The sequence below is a fragment of the Canis lupus genome, chromosome 23 (assembly GCF_048164855.1).
Source record: "Canis lupus baileyi chromosome 23, mCanLup2.hap1, whole genome shotgun sequence".
Classification (NCBI taxonomy): Eukaryota; Metazoa; Chordata; class Mammalia; order Carnivora; family Canidae; genus Canis; species Canis lupus.
Window position 1 is genome coordinate 47,970,846 of NC_132860.1, and position 21,584 is coordinate 47,992,429.

At 34.1% G+C, this 21,584-nt stretch overlaps 1 long non-coding RNA gene across 1 annotated transcript in view; it reads left to right on the plus strand.

The window, feature by feature from the left end:
- The first annotated feature begins 1,460 nt into the window (after window positions 1-1,460).
- LOC140615216 (uncharacterized) overlaps window positions 1,461-21,584 on the plus strand; it is a 48,971-nt gene continuing 28,847 nt past the window's right edge. Inside the window, exons 1-3 of the long non-coding RNA XR_012016012.1 lie at window positions 1,461-1,764; window positions 7,930-8,026; window positions 20,476-20,628. This is a non-coding gene — a long non-coding RNA (uncharacterized lncRNA). The remainder of the gene's footprint in view (window positions 1,765-7,929; window positions 8,027-20,475; window positions 20,629-21,584) is intronic.

The following is a 21,584-nucleotide window of genomic DNA, read 5'->3' on the forward strand; positions in this document are numbered from 1 at the left end:
CAAGTCCAAAGATGCTGAGGTACCAACTAAAAACAGAGAGTTAAGGAATGGAATCTCCTCCTAGAGCTCCTAGAGGGAGCATAGCCCTGTTGATACCTTGACTTTAGACTTCAGGTTTTCAGAACTGAATTTCTGAGAGAATAAATTTCTGTTTTTTATGCCACCAAAGTTTGTGGTAATTTGTTACAGCAGTCACTGAAAACTAATATATATTTTTCCAAAGCTAAATGTAAAGAAAATAAGAAACATAATCTCCTAAAACCTGATTAAAAACTGACTTCTCAATAGTAATTGAAGACAGTGAGCTGACATATGTAACATTGAAAAAAAATACTGATTGCTTAGAAGTCTATAACCACATCCTCAAGAGTTGAAAAGAAAGAATGAAGATAAAATAAATGAGGCTGAAAAAATTTTTAATAAACAGGAATATATTCTAGGCTAAAATATAATAATTCTAGGTAAAAGATTCATGATTCAGGAAGGAATGAAGAATGATGAAGAATCCATTTAACCTAAATAACTAGACAAAATTATAATGTCTTACATTTTTAGAATTAAAATATATGGCAAAATAAGAGAAATTAAAAAGTGGGTAAATTTATTATGTGCTCTAAAGTCATTGAATTGATACATTTGACTGTCAACAAAACTCAAAAGAATGTCATTTCACTACAATCCAATTTAGCAAGAAGTCTATATTTCCTTCATGAATTTCAGCTTCAATTGATAATCAACCCAACCAAATGAGAACAAAAAGGAGATGTTATTATTAAGAACATTCGTATCTACAAAGATTCAACAGAAACCGATATAGTTAATATGAAACTATCAAAGCTTTCTTTTTGAGATTAAGAATAAATCAGGAATATCTGATTTCACCAATTCTTTTCAACATTTTACTAAAGATCCTAATTAGTAAGGGAAGAAGAAAATGGCACAGGAGTTGAAAAGCAAGAAGAAAAAAGAAACTGACAGCAATGGAATGACTGGTAATATAGAAAATCTAAACTAATCCAACAATAAATTATTTCAATTAATAATACCTTACTAATGTTGCTATATATAAAACTAATTGATACGAAACACTACTGCATCTTTAAATCCAAATAAGATATATCATACCATACCTGTTAAGATGGTTATTATCAAAAAACAAAAGAATAAACAGTTGGTGAGCATGTGCAGAACCTGGAACCCCTGGATCCTGTTGGTGGAAATGCAAACTGGTGCATCTACTATGAGAAACAACATGAGAGTTCCTAAAAAAAATTAAAAATATATTTCTACATAATTAAGTACTCCCACTCCTAGGTATATATCCAAAAGAATTGAAATCAGGATTTTATTTATTTATTTATTTATTTATTTATTTATTTATTTATTTTTATTTATGATTTTGTTTATTTATTCATGAGAGACACAGAGAGAGAGAGAGAGAGAGAGAGAGAGAGGCAGAGACAGACAGAGGGAGAAGCAGGCTCCATGCAGGAAGCCTGACTTGGGACTCAATCCTAGGTTTCCATGATCAGGCTCTGGGCTGAAGGTGGCCCTAAACCACTGAGCCACCCAGGCTGCCCGAAATCAGGATTTTAAAGATATTTCTGCACTCCTGTGTTCTTTGCAGCATCATTCACAATGGCCAACATATGGAAACAATCCAAATGTCCATCAACAGATGAATGGATAAAGAAAATGTGATATATACATACAATGGAATTTTATTCAGCTTTTAAAATATAGTAAATCCTACCATTTGCCACAGTAAGTCATAAAAAGACAAATACTGTATAATTCCATTTATACGTGTATGGGTGTTTGGTTAAAAATGCATTTCTTTTTTTCAAAAACAAAGAAAATGACATGTAAAATATAATACAACAGTGTCAAAATATTAAGTACCATATTAGAATAGGGTTTTCTTGCAGTGGTCCAAAGTATCTCTGTTTATCTTCAGTGAGCCTGGAAAGTTGATCATGATCCTTAGCCAAGAAAAGAATGGTCTAGCTAGTAATTTATAATATGCAATGTTAATTTGAAACTCCTGTGAAGATACTTGTTTTAGCTTATCTACATTATTCAGGAACGTCTGGAACGATGCTTTTCAGTTGGCTTAACCAGCTAGACTGTTTATTTTTAGCGATGCAAGTAGCAGGGAATAAAAGATCCCTCCAGGAAGTTGTGCCTAAGCTCCCCTGGAATTAGGATGGCAAACATATAATGTAGTGGTTCAAATCTGAAGATGAAGTACATTCTGTTCTATTGAGAAAAGACCCAGGGGATTGTACCTGGAACTCTGGACTCCTCGTGATTACCAATACTAAACTTTCTTCTGCTATGTTGTATCCTTTGGTTTTACTAAAGTCTCATGTGAGTAAACTGTGCCTAGTTCCATGAGTCTTGTAATTGTATTAAATTATTCTGTGTAATTTTTATACTTAGTTAATAAATACAAAAATGTATTTCAGACTTTTATAAAGATAATTATAAAATACGTTAGAGAAAAATAAAATGAAATAAACAGAGAAATAGTGTTTTCTTTGATGAAAAGTTTTAATCAAAGACTTACAAAGATGTTAATTCTCCTGTAAATGATCTATAGTTTTAATGCATCCCTATGAAAATCAAAATAGGAAATTATGGCCAAGATATTTTACGGGGACAGTAGATATAGATAATCTCCAAAGAAATATGAAACAACTTTCAGATGAACAATGGGTAACACAAAGATGTGATACCTAAAAGGAAGGAAATAAACAGTGTAGACCCTATGATTTACATAGCTGACTGCTCTACCCTGCAAAGCAGGTCCAAAATGAGCATAACACTCGTATTTACTTGAAGAAAGGCAGGTTGGATTTCAAGCAGCCATGTAGTATATATTACCAATGAGGAGAGAAGTATACACACACACACACACACACACACACACACAAAGTTTTTGTTTTGTTTTGTGTTAAATCAGCAGAGGGTTTCTCTCAAGCATTTGCTTGGGAATGACTACACATGTATACAAGGAGAGTATAACAGGCTAGAAACAGAACCATTAAAAACAGTAGATCAGACAATTCTCTGAGCTCACACATGGCTAAGAATGACTGAAATACCCACCTTAGTGAAGACAATTTGTAATTTACAAAGTATCACACAGAATCCTAGAAGGCTTATTGTAGTATTGGAGCTAAATTAGCTCTAGACTAATAGCTGCTCTGGAACCACCTTAACAAATCTGAAAAGCAAATTTTGAAATAGTTAATTTCAGGTAACTTAACTCTATGCCTGAAAAACATTTAATACAATTAAAGTAATATAACAAAAGGCAAAGGGATGCCTGGGTGGCTCAGTGGTTGAGTGCCTGCCTTTGGCTCAGGTCATGATCTCGGGGTCCTGGGATTGAGTTCCGCAGTTCCTCTGCCTATGTCTCTGCCTCTCTATCTGTGTCTCTCATGAATAAATAAATAAAATCTCTAAAAAAAAATTTTAAAAAGCATAAAATGCAGAAACCAATGATGAAAAATTTACAGTTGTCATCCAAACAATTCTGAAGCATCCAAGGAAACACAAAAATATGACCCATAACCTGAAGACAAATCCATCAATAGAAACAGTTCTAGAAATTATAGATATCATAGAACTTGCTAAAAAACAAAGAAAAATATAATATCAAAGCAAAGAGGTGAAAAATAGAAACAGTTTAAGTACAAAGATGACACAAGATTTTTCAGAAACTACACAAGCAAAAGTTAAATGGAGTTAACTGAAAGAAAAAAATAGCATTATTAGCATTATTGCCTCATGAAAACATTACTTTTCAATATTCTTTTTTTTGCATTTTTAAGTTATTTCAATAGAAATATTTAGGAAAACTGTACTTAAATTCATATTAAGTTAACTTATCAAATATACTAAAGATCTCACACTCATGTTTGCATATTAAACAGAAACAAAAAGTAAGAGAGGACCAAGCTGCATATCACCCAGGGAGGTCTTGGTGCAACTGAAAATTTCATCTTTAGACTACCTCAAGTTAATTGGGGTAAAGAATAAAAAAGTTTGTGTTCTCCTGCATATTATCATCATTGGATATTTACCCCCACAGATGTTTATCTCCTTTAGATGACATTGTGCATGAGTTCTCCACCACTTCCCCACACATACACACTTCTGTGGGCTGTAAAACATAAGTTGGTCTACAATTAAGATGTAGAAACTCTTGAGAAATCTGGTGACTTATAATTAGCTACTGTGTCAGACCTAGTCAATTATTAGACTATATTTGTGAATAGTCCTAATAGGTGATATTTTTAGGGGAAACTTAATATTTGCTACCTGATATCTAAAGCAAAAGTAATATATATGAAATTTTCTGCTGGTCTAATAAAAAAAGTTCAATCCCAAAGCACTCTTACTATGCTTTCCATTCCTTTAATCTCATCACTGCTGGGCAGGCCAAATGACTGGAATCAAAATTTAAATTCTGCCAATAATGATCATGGATCAGTCAACTCTTTATTTGGCTTTAAAAACTATGTCTACTTCCCTATTCTGGAACATATTAGCCCTTTAAAAATGTGAAAATAGCATCCTGACTCATTTGAGCAACAATAGCTCCAGATCTTGCAAGAGTCTGAGAGAAGCAAAATTCAATATTCAATTTTAAATGGAAGCAAAATAAACATGTTTTCAGACAGAAACAATCTGAGAGCATTTATTGCCAGGAGGTCTGCTCTGTAACAAATGCTAGAAGAAGTTCTTCTGGTGGGAAGAGATAGAATCAGATGGAAAATTAGATCTACATAAAGGAATGAAGACAGAGAAGATACATGTGTGGGTAAATGTAAACATTAATTTTCATTTAAAAAAATAAATAAAAATTAAAAATAAATAAATAAATAAAAAATTTTTCATTTAAAAATGTGTCTTAAAGATAATTGGGAGAGGACCTTTAATTGCACATATTTAACGGTATTGATAAGTCTTTTCTTCCAAAATAAGTGTAAATAAGTATAAAATTGAATTATAAAGTGCTATCATTTCATAGCACTGAAACCCCAATCAAAAGCAACAACAAAATGAGAACAGTTTATTCTTTATTTAAAAAAAAGTGCTAGCATTTTGGGTAGTAACAGTGAATATATGTTTTATTCTTGCCTGGACCCACCACTGACTCTCAGTTTAGTTATAGTAACTTTATCAGAAAGGGAGGCTGGCTGTGAAAATTAGCTGCGTTGCTGGAGGAAGTGAGGGTGTTTAATTGAGCCTTGAACAAAAACTTGCATCTTTGCAAGAGAACCTTAAAGAGCCCAGTGGAAAGTAAAAACCAAAAAAGACTTGAGAACTTTTTGCAACTTTGAATTCATTTACCAACTCACACAGATATTAATCAGAAGAGGATGGAAGCTACCTGGGCTTATAGTGTTTTATTTATTGTAACCTCTTCGTAAATCATTGGCTGACAAATATGCTAGTTAGTTAGACACTAAAGAAACCCTAGAAAGCTAAGACAAAATATAAAAATAAGAATTTTAAAAAATGTATACACATATATACATCAGTGGCCACATACCATGGGAAAGACAGATAAGTTTAAGTGGAAACAAGTTACAAAAACACAAACAAAACTTCAGAACAATAAAACAAAATTCAGAGTCACTATATTATAGAATTGCACTTTTTGACCAAAATTGATAAGACATGCATATAAACAGGAAAATTGGACATAATTTAGGAAATATAATCAATAGAAACTAGATGGGACCAGATATTAGATTGCATAGAAAAAGACTTTACAGCACTTGTTGTAAATAACGAATAACATATCATTATAGAGAAATAAACATGACAGATGAAACCAAATGAAAATGCCAGAGTTGAAAAGTAGAAGGACTAAATGGAAAAAAAAAGAAGACAATCACCAGGCAGATTTGACAGCAAATTTAAGATGACATAAGAGAATGAATAAACTCAAAGATGAATCAGTAGATATTATCAAATATGAAACAATGAACAATAAAAAGTACTGAATAGATTCTCAGTGATCATACTAAGCATATCAAAAAGAGAGGAGATAAAAGGACAGAAAAATATTTCAAGAAATAATGACTGATAACTACCTACATTTCATACAGACACAATCTAGTGATCCACAAGGCTCAACAATTCCAAGAATGCTACTCATAGCCGTAACCATACCTAGACACATCATAAGCAATCTGATGGAAGCTTAGCCCTAAAATAGAATCTTGAAAGTACTGAAACTAAGAGGAAATGACACCAAACAGTAACTTAAACCCATGGGTAGTAATCAAGACCACTAGGAATGAATATAAAAATATATAGAATATTTCTTATTATTTAAAATCATGCATTTAAGCAATAATTCTTTTTTTTAAAGATTTTATTTATTTATGATAGACAGAGAGAGAGAGAGAGAGAGGCAGAGACACAGGCAGAGGGAGAAGCAGGCTCCATGCTGGGAGCCTGAGATGGGACTCGATCCTGGAACTCCTGGATCATGCCCGGGACAAAGGGGTATGGGGCAAAGGCAGGTGCTGAACCGCTGAGCCACCCAGGGATCCCCCAATAATTCTAATATTGTATTTGTGTGTGTGTGTGTGTGTGTGTGTGTGTGTGTGTACAGGTGCATGAGGTGTATGAATTGGTATGTCACTTAAGACTACTTTACACTTTAGATGAGTATTTTTCACAAGGATTAGTAAGAAGAGATGCAATTTTTTTAAAATTAAGAAATGCATGCAATTAAAAAGACGTAACTGTTTTAGGCTATTTTGAGATTCTTTGCAATTCTGAAAAACATATAGTATTTTTTCTGTGTATTATTATTTAAATTAGAAAATAAATCAGTTTCAATGTTAACCTACTACATTTAAATTTTTTACTTCAAAATTCATTCTGAAGTTAAAATGTTGGATATTATGAACTATTATGAAAAATGCCTTTTTTTTTCTTCAGCATAGATGTAAAGGGCTATGAAAACATCTGACTTACAAATGTATTTTGCTAACCTCAACCTTTTTAGTATCCCTTTGAAGACTAAATAGAAAAAAACAGGCCATAATAAGAATAGTAATGAAAAATAACAAAGTGAAAAATCTTTTAAATATTAGTTAATATCATTCAAAATTCATATATAGGACAGAAGTAAGATTATGAGCTCTTTCCTATATAAATGTACTTTGTAGATGTGGTAGTATAACATTTTTATGGAAGATCAGCATGCAATCTGATTTTAAATGTCTTTTCCCTAAAATAAATGAGGACACGTGCTCTGAACATGCAATTTTATTGATCAAAATGCATTTAATGTGCTTAAAAAGTAACAGTAGCATGAGATATATGTCATGCTTTTGGCAAGTGACTAAATAATTCCTGACACTAAATGTTAAACTTCTCAATTAAATATACACTAGTCTTACAATAGTAGAGATTTTCATAACTCTCATCCAATGTTTAGTAAGTTTATGCTTTATGACACATCTTATCATGCCTGAATACAATGGCTATCTCTTGAGAAAAGAAATCCAAATCAATGAGGGTTATCAAGTGTTGCTAATATTGACATTGGGGCCTCCTGTACTTCTGAATGTGTGTGTACATGGAATATACCAATGTTTTTAAAGTCCAGCAAGTGGAATATGCCTTAATGAGTGCTTGGAAACTTAGAGTAAGTAGAACCATAAAATCTGTGTTTAGATCAAGCCTGTATTCATAGTTCAGTTAAAAGCAATAATAATAATTCTAATTGTTTAATATACACTGTGTAGATGCAAAACAGACCACTTAGAATGTGAACACTGATGTCATGGAGTTTTGTCTTTGAACTTTCATTTCCTGAGATAACCTTTATTTTTAAAATAGTGACTCTCTCTCTCCTTCTTTTTCTTTGTTTCTTCCTTCACTTTTCAACAGTTATGATTTGTTAAGTGTCAGGAACTCTCTCAGTTCTGAGCATATAAAAGTGAAAAATATGTATATCCTGCATTAAGGGCCTACGGAATGTAAACAGGTAAATCTAATAATATGTAACAAGTGTTATTATACATAAATGTATCAAGCTCATTAGCAATGTAAAAGGCAGTAATAAACTACCAGTGCATGGGAACAGGGGGAAACACCAGTATTGCTGAGGTAACATAAAAGAGAAGAGTCTGGAGAATTTACAGATTTTCCTTTGTTAAGATTTTTATTGTTTCCTATGGTGTATTTGATATACGATAAACTAAGAAAACAGAGCTCCTACCATGGCATCCCTTTCCATCTATGTAAAATGAACACTAGTGAAAATTAAGTGTTAGAAAATACGGTCCCAAATTAAGTGCAAAATAAGTTGGGAGCAGAGACATCACACAGAAAGTAAAACTAGAGAGGATGCTTAAATAACTGGTTAAACTTGAATAAGGAAAAAGAAAAAAAACTCTTTCTTATAACAGAAAATAACAAATGATTATTTTATATTACTCATTTTTTTATGGTTAAAGCACCTATCATAAGAGGGATAACTGAATTATGGAATAAGATTGAGTGCATACATAAGCTTCTATAGACTTTCTTTGAAAATACAGGTATTCTACTTCGGGATGACACATTAAGTACCTAAATATATTATTAGGGTCGCATCAATTAGCTTCTCCGCAGCTGAGTTGAGAAGAATGACAAAGAGGGCTTTAGCAACATGAGATAATTTGATGCCTAGATAGCAAAGTGGGTGAAGCATACAAAAGCAGCTAAACACCATTTTCTGAAAATTCCCTGATAACAGCCTCTGTGGCACCCTTATCCACTGATACTTCTTGTACCAATTATCATCTTGAGCTAAAGTATTGACAGACTTGCATACCCTTACATTAGCTCTATTGTGCAGCAGGAAAAAAAAATTCCTTCAGGCTTCTTCAATTAAATTTAGTCTCAGATATAAGTATTTATTGTTTTCACGGTTGAGAAACTTTTCATATTATAAAACCTTACTTTCAAAAAATGTCTTATAGAGCACTTCAGAATTTGAGTCATTTGTATGTGTACTCTTATTTGAAATTTATACAAAAATATGTGAATTAGTTAGGTTATACTCTACAAACTCCATTTCTTTCATTTAGAAGCCTATTATTGTATATTGAATATAATATATTGCATGAATTTAAGACCTGAGATCTGGTGCTCACTTTGGCAGCACTAAAACCTAAAATCTGATAAGTTTTGTTTTATTTATATGTGTAGGAAACTGTCACCACAATCCCAATAATAAATGGATCTCTAACTCCCAAAAGTTTCCCTGTGCTCTTTCTAATCCCTTCTTCCTCCTCTCATCTCTAGGCAACTGCTTTTCTTCTTTCCAGCATTTACAGTTCAGTTCAAACTTCTCTTTAAAGCAGTTAAGGAACTTGCCACAGACCAACATAGCCTATGTACAGTGGAGTAAAATCTTGAATGATATTCTGATTTTTAAATTGGTGCTATTTTCATGATTTCATTACTTATTTTCATTACTCACAATTGAATAACAAAACTCTCTTGAGAATTGCTTCATAAGAACAAAGGGAATCTTCTTGATTTGGAAAGTTTCTTCTTCTAAGGAACACAGGTCTGTGAGCAATGGTGACCCAGTGAAGTGAATTTAAGAAAGTTGAAACTGTAGCACTCAATGAGATTGCTTATGTCCCTTTATTTGAACTTATTCTCAACCTTTTTTTCCCCTCAAATCTCCTCTGATGCTCTTCTTGACTGACTCACAGATGATGATCTTGCTTAAAAATTAAAATGGAAAATAAAGGTAGGCAGATTTCTATACTCCATATCTACTTGATGAAACTGCAACCGTACTTTTGCCTTTTTCTCCTCTAATAATGGATGAGATGGCCCTACTTCAATCAAAGGCCAAACCTTCCTTTCTTACTTTGGATCTTTGTTTAGTCACATACTCAAGGATGTCATCCCTAAAATTAATCCGTCCTTTTCTTTTCATATAGTAATATCCATTCCCCTCTCATCAATTTCTCTCTCTTTCCTGAGTAACTTCCCTTGTATCACATTAGTATTCTCTTGCTCTAGTGTTTTTATCATTCTAAAAACCCCTTCCTTAACTGCCTTTCAGATACCACTGAAAATATTTTGCATTTTGAAATAGAGACCCATGCTTTTATGTACATTTAAAGAACCAATATATAAATAAACTTTTTTTCAGCTCAATGTCACCATAATGTTATTTTATTTCATTTTTAAATATAGTTTGAGAAAGTGGAATAAAAACATTTTCTTGGGATGCCTGGGTGGCTCAGCAGTTGAGCATCTGCCTTTGGCTCAGGGTGTGATTCTGGGGTCCTGGGATCGAGTCCCGCATTGGGCTGCCTGCATGGAGCCTGCTTCTCCCTCTGCCTGTGTCTCTGCCTCTCTCTCTCTGTGACTCTCATGAATAAATAAATAAAATATTTAAACAAACAAACAAATACATTCTTTATTCAGGAAGGAAAAGACAACTCTACACTCTGTGAAACAAAACAGAAATTAGTGTTTTGGTTTTTCACATCTAGACATCTTGAAAACCTTATCTGTATAAGACCTACAGGTTGCTGTGTGTCAGGGTAGATCTGTAATGCTTGTCTTCTTCAATACCTGCAGCATGACTGTGAACTGGACACTCTTAAGAGTCATGTCTTACTCCTAAAGTACTTTAAGCAGAAAAATAGCAATATAACAGTGAAGTGATTACATGCCTTTATGGTTTATTCAGGAAACTTAATTGATAGCAAAGGGTCACAGATGAATATGTGTCTCTATTGCTATTCATCTTCATCCTGAGTAGAATGGCCACAGGGAACTGATTAGTGTCAAAGCAATCCCCAGTGACTTACTGCTCTGTTATCTCTCTCCTTCTGGGAAGTTAATATACCAATCAACCCTTGCTCACAAACTGATCTTTAAGAGAGTTGGCAGTTGGATTGTGTGGTGTCAGTAACAGAAATAACAAGATTCCTTTTATGTCTTACCTTCTCAGGGCAAGCACAGACATTATACAACTTCCCTTCACAAGACACCTGTGATGCAAATCCAGGACAAATGCTGTTATCTTTGATAATTTGATAAAAACTGAGGCACTGGGATAGCAAGTAACATCCCCAGGGTCAACCTAATGATGAACATATGGAGTGCTCTTTAATTCTAATACTTTGCTTTGTGCACTCTCCATATAGCAGCTTATCAAAATATAAATGAAATCATGTCACTCCTTGTAAATGCCTTCCCACCTAAATTCTAATTTTTTCTCCATGAACTATGAGGCTTTGCATGAAAGGGCCTCCACCTGCTCTCCTACTTTTCTTGTAGCTCACATTCATTGCAGTCTGGGCTCCATGATTTTCAAATTTCCTTCAATTTTAATACACACAGAAAAAGATATTTTTTTCATGACACACTGAGGTAAATTAACGAAACTACTCATGACCAGTGGGTTTGGGCCCCACTGCCTTCAGGACTGGGAATACTATATTTCTGCATAGTTGTAAGTCATTGTGCTAAATACTATTGTGATATGGTCCAATTTTGAAGTTCTGGTGTAGTCTTGCTGTCCTTCCTAGTCCCCAAATGTGCTGAGCTGCTTCTCCTGGTGAATGAATTTGTTTAATACACTGCATAAACTCTAATCTTTCAAAAATTCCTACTTTGGAATGATATTTATAATTTTTACAACAAAAAATGCCAGAGAAATGGTACACATACCCATAGGTCCTCCACTGAGTTATATAATAAGAATGGAATTATATCTCTGCATTGAGATGGATTATTTACTGTGCCATAGTATCATAAATCATAAAGATTTCACTGAGAATATATGGATAAACCCATTTTTTTTTTTTTGAGAAAAATGAATATCTCAACTCTCCAGGAAAAATTCACATTTCCTTTCTGAGGACTTAAACACTTCCAAAAAGGCAGAATCTTCAGAAACTTCCTTGTCAGATTACCTGACTACAATAAGGGGTTCCACCTTTTTTCAGCATCTCTTATGCATTTTCATCTTTAAGCACATACTAAGAATTTATATTGGGGGTGCCTGGCTGGCTCAGTCAGTGGAGTGTGCAACTCTTGATCTCTTGGTTGTGAGTTTGAGCCCCATGTTGGGTGTAGAGATTACTTAAAAAAAAAAAAGTCTCTAAAAAAATCCAAAAAATGTTTATATCAGCACTGTAGCCTTTAAGAAGAAGAGCACTACGGAGTGTGGATTCTTATGTGCTAATCTTGACTTTGTTCTGTCACGTTGGGAAACAACTGAAGAACATTCCTTCCCATAATCCTTCAGGTTACTCAGCTTTAAATGTAGTGATTAATGCAGGCAGGAAAGTTGTGACAAAAATTGAGAGAGTATACAGAAACTAATGTTTTGTTGATATAAACAAATGCAGTGCTATTCAAGTGCAAGTAATGCCTTTCTTAAATAAACCAACCAAATGTTTCTCCTACTGCTGACTGCGATTCTAGTTAAATTTGTGGATAGTTTAATTTTTTTTTAATTTTATTTTGTTCATTAGCATCATGTGTTGAGATGAAGTTTGTTTTCCAAAATGTTGAGATAGGTAAGGATCTCACAAAATCCAAACTTTCACGTAAATAAATAAGAGAGTCAAATAATGTTAACAAAAAAGGTTTCTAACACAAAACAGCTCCTTATCTATAACCTTTCCATTGATTTTATTCTTCTATGACATTTCTAATAGGCAAACACTGTCAGGTCTTTTGTTCTTAAGTCCATATTCTTAATTAATATTAGTATATGGCTATGTTTTGAATAATTAGTTGAGAAAAGTAGATACATCCTATTCCGCTCAGGCATTTAGAGTGATAAAAGGCTGCACTTTAACTTATTCTGCATCAGCTTCCTTATCTTTAATGGGGATAGAATTTTAATCATGTATTAGTGACAAAATATTTTCAGAGATTTATATGCCTATATAAGTAATAAAGGAAAATACACAACTATCCTTGTCTGCTAATAGCTTTTTTTTTTTTAAGATTTTACTTATTTACTCATGAGAGAGAGGCAGAGACTTAGGCAGAGGGAGAAGCTCCCCACAGGGAGCCTGATGCAGAACTCCATCCTGGGATCCCAGGACCATGACCTGAGCCAAAGGCAGATGCTCAACCACTGAGCCACCCAGGTGCCCATTAACAGCTTTCTTTGATTGCATTATAAATTTACTATTTCTCAAATTCAAATTAAATGCATAGTTTCTCTATGTTGTCTGTTCAGCTATCACTCTATGCACAATAACAGTGAAACTTACATTTATGGTTTATTCTATTTAAATGGAGCTTGGCACATGCAAGAATAGTGGGTGATATCTGAATCACTTTGCTGACTTTTAAAATATAAACGTACATGATCAACCCACAGAGATTTATTTTTAAGATTATTTATTTATTTATTCATGAGAGACAGAAGGAGAGAGAGAGGCAGAGACCCAGGCAAAGGGAGAAGCAGGCTCCATGCAGGGAGCCTGAAGTGGGACTTGATCCCATGTCTCCAGGATCAGGCTCTGTGCTAAAGGCGGCACTAAACCACTGAGACACCCAGGCTGCCCAACCCACAGAGATTTTGAATTAATTATTCCTTGGCAAGCATAAGGCATCTCTACTTAAGAAAAAAATTCCTAAAATTATGCTGATCAGTTTTTTTACTGGGGTATAATAGATAGCTGTTATTTTTGCTTTCATGTGGTTTCTTAACTGTATATTATTCTAAATTCATAAACTATTCTAAAGGGTCACAAATATTTCTACCAAGCTTTCATATTACATTACCTTAAAATATGTTTTGTTTTTTAAATTAAATAACCAAAATAAATATTATTTTTGAGAAGAAATATGAGTCACATTCACATATCATTTACATTTTTTAAATGCATGACCAGTAGGTTAAATTTCCTAATTTTCTACTGCTAGAGACTTGTTTTGAAATACATTTGATTGTGCTATCCATAAAGCAAAAGGGAAGAGGTTGTTTTAATGTGTCTAGTGTTTATGCAATTACTTTTAGTTCCTATTACTTTTAATTTTGCTAATTGAAGGTCCTAAGGACAGATACATTCAACTGGCCATGGGTCACTTCTGCATATTCCTCTTCACAAACTTCTAGGTTTCGTCACTATTTAACATCAACTAATAATAGAAAATAAAAGACATCTTTTTAGTAAGCAAGATATTAACCTCATTAAGAGTTAAAAAAATTAGTGTGATTGGATTTCTCTTTAAATTACAAGCTATTTCAGAACTGATCATGTATCTTTTATAGTTATTTTTATCTTTCTTTCATCAGTGTCCAATGCTGTATAATGAAAGAGTACGTAGGATCTTATTCTTCACTTAGACATCACTGTCTCATTCAGCTCTCCATATCCTTGCTGGCAATCAGAAAAATGAAACAGCAGGCAGTCTATGAAAATCCAGTTCAGATTCAAAGGTTGATTCATGACTCAAGTAAAAATAGACATGTTTAAAGAAGAGAGGTAGCATGGCCTTAGAGGATAACAAAATTATGTTTTGGAAACTAAGTGAAGCAATAGTGGAGGCAAGTGATATTTTGAGAAACAGGGACTAAAGGAGGAAAGAAGCTTAATTTAATTTTTATGGTTGTTTTTGCTGAAGCAAAAGTGACTCTATCTTGGATATAGAAGTACCTTTCTAGGTATACTGTGTCTAACAGTGACTTAGAGTACTTAAATATTTTAGAATAAATAAATGAATAAATGATTCAAAATATGTATCGATTAACCCTTCTGTAGGTGAGTTGCAAAATTTTTGCCTCTTGTCATGTAATTACTTGATGGGGAAACTGAAACATCCATACGCTTCCCAATCAACATTTTTCTCAATCTCATTGTGAGATATACATTTCCCCTGCCAGTGAGTAAAATATTTGCCAATTTTAGAAATTATACACCAGCTATTCAGGGGATTTTTTTTTCATAAAAATCAGTGTTTTGATCAATGAAAATCAAATTTTTAAAAATTTAATAAGTTAGAAGTACACAGACCATATATATTAAGATTTGCTTGTTTGCCCTTTTTGAGCTGTTTAGCATTATATTTATGCTCTCTGGCTATTAAAATATAATTTAGTTGATAGTATTCAATATTGTACTGGGATTTGCCAAAAAAAATAACTTTTCCTGATTTGGCTTTATTTCATATCATGTCATTAAGTTAAAAATACTTTTACCTTCTTCATGGAGGGGGTCTGTGTGTGTGTGTTTAATCCATTTCCCAAGTAAAGGACATATAATTAAGATTCTTAGTTATTGTCATGGTACCAGCCAGACACCAGATATCAAAGCCAGATATTAAATGAATGTGACACTTTCATGGGAGATATAATTTAGATTCAAGTCTAATACTTGAAATTGTGGCAATGAACCAGATTTTGTAGACAAAGCTCTTTTTCCCTATTCTTAGTTATTTGAGATCAGTACCATTTTACTTGATTTCTAGATTACAATAAAAATGGCTGCTGCTGTCAGTTCTTCAGCATTACAAAGAGAAGACTGTCAGTACCAATGAAGATACCATACAACTTGGAAAAGAAGCCCTTCAAGGCAAATTTTCTCTGTAGGAAGAAGGGGTTATCAGGCCTCTACACCAGTGCTTTGTCAGGACAATTTCTCAGAACAGCATTAAATGGAATCCATCCCCCAAACAAAGCTCTGTTTAAGAAGTATTTGAAGTAACGTTAGTAAAATTCTAAGCATACTGTGTTGACAATTTTTTAAAAATCCATTTGTTTACACTAGAGAATACCTACTAATGAAGAAAATTCCAACAAGTTTATTATGAAATTATAGGAAATAAGGGCAGTAAACATCCATGAGTTCACATAAAATAAAAAAAAAAAACAAAAAAACTCTCCTGCATGGTTATGTTGCCCTCATTTCCCTAATGTGTCCACTGACAGAATTTCTGATATTGGGTTTAACATTTGTTTATGTTCTTATATCATCCCATTACCATTTTTTTATTATAAAACCTTAAAAGTATATTCTATATGGTCAGAATTTATGTGTTTCAATTATCAGCAGACAAAATTGGCCACTTTTTCTAGCTATAGCTTAGCTAAAATATGTAACTGCTGCTGTAAAACTGGACTCATAAATAGATTTTGATGTTTTCAAATTCAATGTTGTTATTCACTGAGTGGAAATAGCACTGTACTGGTAATCAAAATCCACAAATTATGATCCTAAATATCTTGTGAGTTATTATGACTTTGAGCGAGTAATTTATTTCAACTTGCTGGGATCTGATTTATTAATGTATTGAGCCAGAGAGAGACAAAGACAGAAAGCAAGAGAAGATGATATATGAAAGAAATAATTTCTTTTCAATATTTCTTTTCAATATTTTAATTCAATTTTTTAGAAGAAGGTTTCGTATTACATACACATCTCATTTCAGATAAGAATAGGGTATCCATATGACGACGCAATAATCCATTTTGCCCAATGTATGCCCTTGTTCTTACAAAATTATTCATAGTATCTACTTTTACTCTTAAAAATGTTACAGCTTGGATGGCAAATTATATGCTAATCTTAGGTTTGTACACTTATATTAACTAATTCTTTCAACATGCAATTCAGGCCAAATAGCAAATAAACAAAAATAATATAAGCTGTTTCAACTTAACTCTAGAATCTAGTGTTTGAAAATTTGTGGATTTTATAAAATGAAGAGACTTTACATTCATATGCAATTTACATTCATATACTAATGACTAAGGCTTATACTTTAATAACAAAGAAAAATGGAACCAGGTAAGCAGCCAACATGAAACTTCCCACTGTTTTTTTTTTTTTTTTTTTAAGCTCAGTAATTGGGAGAAGGGGTCTGCTATTAGTTTGTTATGGCCAGTGGATTTAAAATATCTAGCTTGAAAAAAAAGATAAAAGAAATGAAAGAAAGAAAGAAGCAAAAAAATCTAGCTTGTGTTCCCCAACTTCCAGGCATCATCATCATCATCATTATTATTATTATTTATTCTATATGTTCTTTCTACTTTTAATTCTTGACTCAAACATTCAAATTATGAAGAAAATATTAATATTTGTCTTATAAATGTTATCCAGATGTCCTTTCACCATATTAACACATATGCTTTGTTGTTTACAAAATCCTTCACATATATTGTCATATTTAAACACAAATCTGTAAGGTAGATATTATTTCTTTCATAAATGGTGAAAACTAAATCTAAGTGTTCCACTTCTATATGTCAGCAAAGGGGTTCCAAAGACCCACTACCCAGCAAAACAAGCAAAACTAGTATAATCTATTAAAAAAACAACCACTTATATCTTCTAAAAACTGTCCTTAGGCCATGTAGCAAATGAAGAAACATTTATTCAAGAAAATCTTTTAAAGTTCAGTCAAGAGAGCAAGATTCTTTGGATTTAAATCATGACCCCCCTCTCCATGCCATATGCAACTCAGCTTGGGAAGGCTGCACTTTGGCTCTGAATGGGTGTGGCCAAGGGACTTGCCTTCTCCCCTCAGCTCTCAGTTAATTAAGTCTTAACATATGTCACCAAGAGGGAAAGAATGCTAGAGTTCTCATCTCCTTCAATTCCATGTTGAAGAGTTTCAGTTCCTGGTGAAAGAGTTTTCATCTATCACCTAGACCCTACATTTAGAATGTAGGCTCTACCCCAGGTGAGACAAGCTGAGGATAATGAGGCCTTGATAACTTTCATCTCAGCTTGTTCCCAGAGTGGAAGTTCCACCAAGGAATGAGAAGACCAGAGACAATTGCCCTGCTCAGTACTCAAAGTATCAGCAAGGAATGACTCAGAAAATTATTCAAGATGAGAAATATTCTGTAAGAAAAAGAGCTCTAAAACTCCCTCCAAAGGACCTGACTTTATTAGAAACAATGTGAAAAGCTGAAGACTAATAGCACTTTCAAAACCAATAGCTCCTCTTAAGAACAACAAACTAAACCATATAGTCTAGCTAGTTCACCAGAGAGAACTAGAGAGACAGCTATGAAGAAACATTATGGGGCTCAAAATAAAACAAAACAGAAAAACAAAAAACCCTCAAAGACTGGCCTTAAAAACTGCTTTTGCCCAAATTTGGATGGATAAAACTGCTGAGAAATTTTGTTTTAGGATATTTTCAAAAAGAAGAGAGCATTAGTCTGATAATTAGTGGACCCTCACTCATGGGCTACAATACCAGATGAAGCAGATAACAGAGATATCAAGGAGAAATAATCAAAGAGACTCTAGTAAAATCACTGTAATCACAGGGCAACTGTACATATACCCAAACCAGTGCTCTTTGAAGAGCAAGAACAAAGGCTTCACAATGTGGGGAAGATACACCACACTAAAATAGTCTAGCCAAGTAACTAAACAAGTAAGCAATCAAACAACAATAAAAAGAACCCCTGCAGAGGTGGGGGAGGGAGTTAGTATCCAGAAACTTCACTTTAGTCCTCAATTTTCAATTAAATAAGGACACATGCAAAGAAACAGGAATGTGTGACCTATACATGGGATAAATATAAAGACAGCACAAAGAGACTGTGAAATGAGCCAGATTTAACAGAGTTCAAAGTAGCCATTACAAGTGTGGTAAAATATGGCTAAAGAAGTAAAAACAAATGAGCAAACAAACAAACAAAAACAAAAAACATGAAGAAAGCATATAATCAAATAGAGAATATTAATGAAAATACAAAAGTTATGAAAAAGAACCAAATGGAATTCTATAGTTGACAGGTAAGATAACTGAAAGGAAAAATCCTTTAGAGGGACTCAAGAATATATTTAACTGGCAGAAGAAAGAATCCGTGAACTTTAAGATAGATCCATAGTGAATATAATTTGCAAAACAGAGAGAAAATTGAATGCAAAAAAAAAAAAAATGAACAGAACCTCAGAGAAATGTGGGACATCAAGATATACATAACAGGAAAGAAAGAAAAGAGAGGGAAACAAACCATAAAAGACTTCATGATAAAGAACAAACTGAGGGTTGTTGGAGGAATGTGGATGGGGGATCAGCTAGATGGGTGATGGGCATTAAGGAGGGCACTTGTCATGTTGAGCACTGGTGTGATATGTAAGTGATGAATCAATAAATTCAACTGGAAACAATATTGCACTATTTGTTAACTAACTAGAGTTTAAATAAAAATGTGAAAAGTAAAAAAGGTATACATAATGGTCATACCAGGAGATGTGAAAGAGAAAGAAGAAGAAAAGAATCTGTAAGAAAATAATGTCCCCAAACTCTAGAAGTTACCCGGAAAATATTCATTGGCACATATGGAAGTTTAATGACTTCCAAGTACAATAGATGGGAAGTGACCCACCCCTATGCAAATCATTTTTAAAATGTTGAAAGCCATATACAGGAAATTTTGAAAGAGGCAAGAGAAAAACAACTTATCCTGTACAAGAGAAGCAGAAGATTCACTGCTGATTTCACTTCAGTAACAATGTGGGCTAGAAGGCAGTGTGAGGCATATTAAATCAATAAATACTAAATTATATTAATTAAATATTAAACAATATATAATATATAACGTACGTAACATATATATCAAAATATAATATTGAAATTAATTATATTTATTAAATTAATAAATATTATACAATATTAAAAGTATTGAAAACTAAGGTTAAGGGGATTTGTGACTTTTCTAGCTCACGATGAAACTATGAATGTTTAGAAACGGGAATTGAGCCTACATTTACTTGATCTAAATCAATAGGTGTAGTATTGAGCAATGTGTCCCTGATCTCAATAGGCATAAAATTTACTTGAGGTGCTTATTTAAAATGCAGATTTCTAGACTACCATCTTACAGATTCTCATCTTAAAGATTTGGAGCAGGTAGCAGGAATTTGCATTTTAACTATTCCAGAAGTAATTTTGACGTGAGTGGTCTCAGAATCACAGTACAAAATATAATGGAATAAATGAAAGAGTGAGCAATGAGCTTCACACATAAGCATGTAAATCCTCAGTCATCATTACCTACCTGCTTAATAGGGCAGGATGTGTAGAGTCTCAGAGTTTTAAGTGTATTTTAGTGAAAATGGAAAATATACTAACTTATAAGGTTATTGTGAGAATTAAGTTACTGTACATGAAGTTGAACCCCAAATCTACTGAGCCTTTTCTATTGTATTCTCTGCTTCATTGCTCATTACACTCTATTGTCATTCCCCTTTTCTGATGTTACCTTCTAAAACCATAATTATTTCCAACTCAAAATGATAACTTGTCCTTCTGGTATTATATCTATGCTTGAGAAATATTTTTGAATTAAGACTGTCTGCTTAGATTATTGACATAAGGAAATCAGATATCAAACCTGGCTACAAAATACATTTCTTTTTCAATGAAATATTTTTGTAGGAATGTAAATGCTTGTTTTCTTCTTTTAATAAATGCAATACAAAGATGGCAGAAGAGTAGGGGTCTCAACACACCTGGCTCTACAAACTTACCTCAATAACTTTCAAAACATGAAACCTGAACACCTATGAATTCGACTTGAGATTTGAAGAGAGAACGATCAGAATGCAACAGATAAAAGTTTTTGCTTCTAACAAGGTAGGAAGGCAAAAAAAATGAATAAAAATGAAAAAGGATCAAGTGGGGGAGGGGCCCTGCGAGGAGCTGGGCTAAAGCGGAGCAGCAAAAGCCTCCATGGCAGGAAAGCCCAGCCTTGGAGAAATGGGAACTTTAAAAATCCGTGCCAGAGTTTTCCCTGCCAGAAAAGTGCTCAGCAGGTAAATCAGTCAAAATCGCAGGAGGGGCAGTGAAGCCTCCAGATTCCCAGAGTCACTTTAAAAGGAAGTGCACCCAGGGTAAGTGCACTGCAAACTGCCAGCTGATCTTGGTAAAGGGCTTGAATGCCCACTTGGTGGAGCATCTGGGAGATGCATCAGTTAGGCAGGCAGCTCCAGACAGAGGTGGCTGGGCCCATTCCCTTTGGGAGAGGCAGTCCCCCCGGGAGTGCAGGTTCAGCAGCGCAGGGCCCCAGATCCCAGGGTGCCCAAGTGGACACAGCCTAGGATCCTGTATCCCCTCTGGGACAGGCGGAGGTGGGGAGGGCACAGGACAGTGAGGACTCTCCTGTCACCAGGCACCCCCAAGCTGTGCAGATTAGTGCACCTGCACCGGCCTGGGAGCATCTAGGCCAGTGTGGACTGGGAGACTGCAGTTAGTGACTCATGGGGAGCTGACCGCAGAGATGGGGACCTGGCCATCGCCAGTGTTGTTATTCCTCATTGTGTCACCATGTGCCTGGGAGAAGTGGTGTCGCCAGGGGACAGAGGCTTCATGGGGTCAACACTCTCACTCAGCCCGGGACCTGGCAGGAGGCGGGGCATCTCCTCCAGGTGCACACACCTGTGAATCAGCACAGCAGGCCCCTCCCCCAGAAGACGAGCTGGAAGAACAGAGAAAGAGCAAGTTCTTGACCAAGAAGTGCTGGAAAGCTCCAGGACTGAGAGAAAATAGTATATAGAACTAGAGGTTCCTTTTTTTTTTTTTTTTTTTGCTTT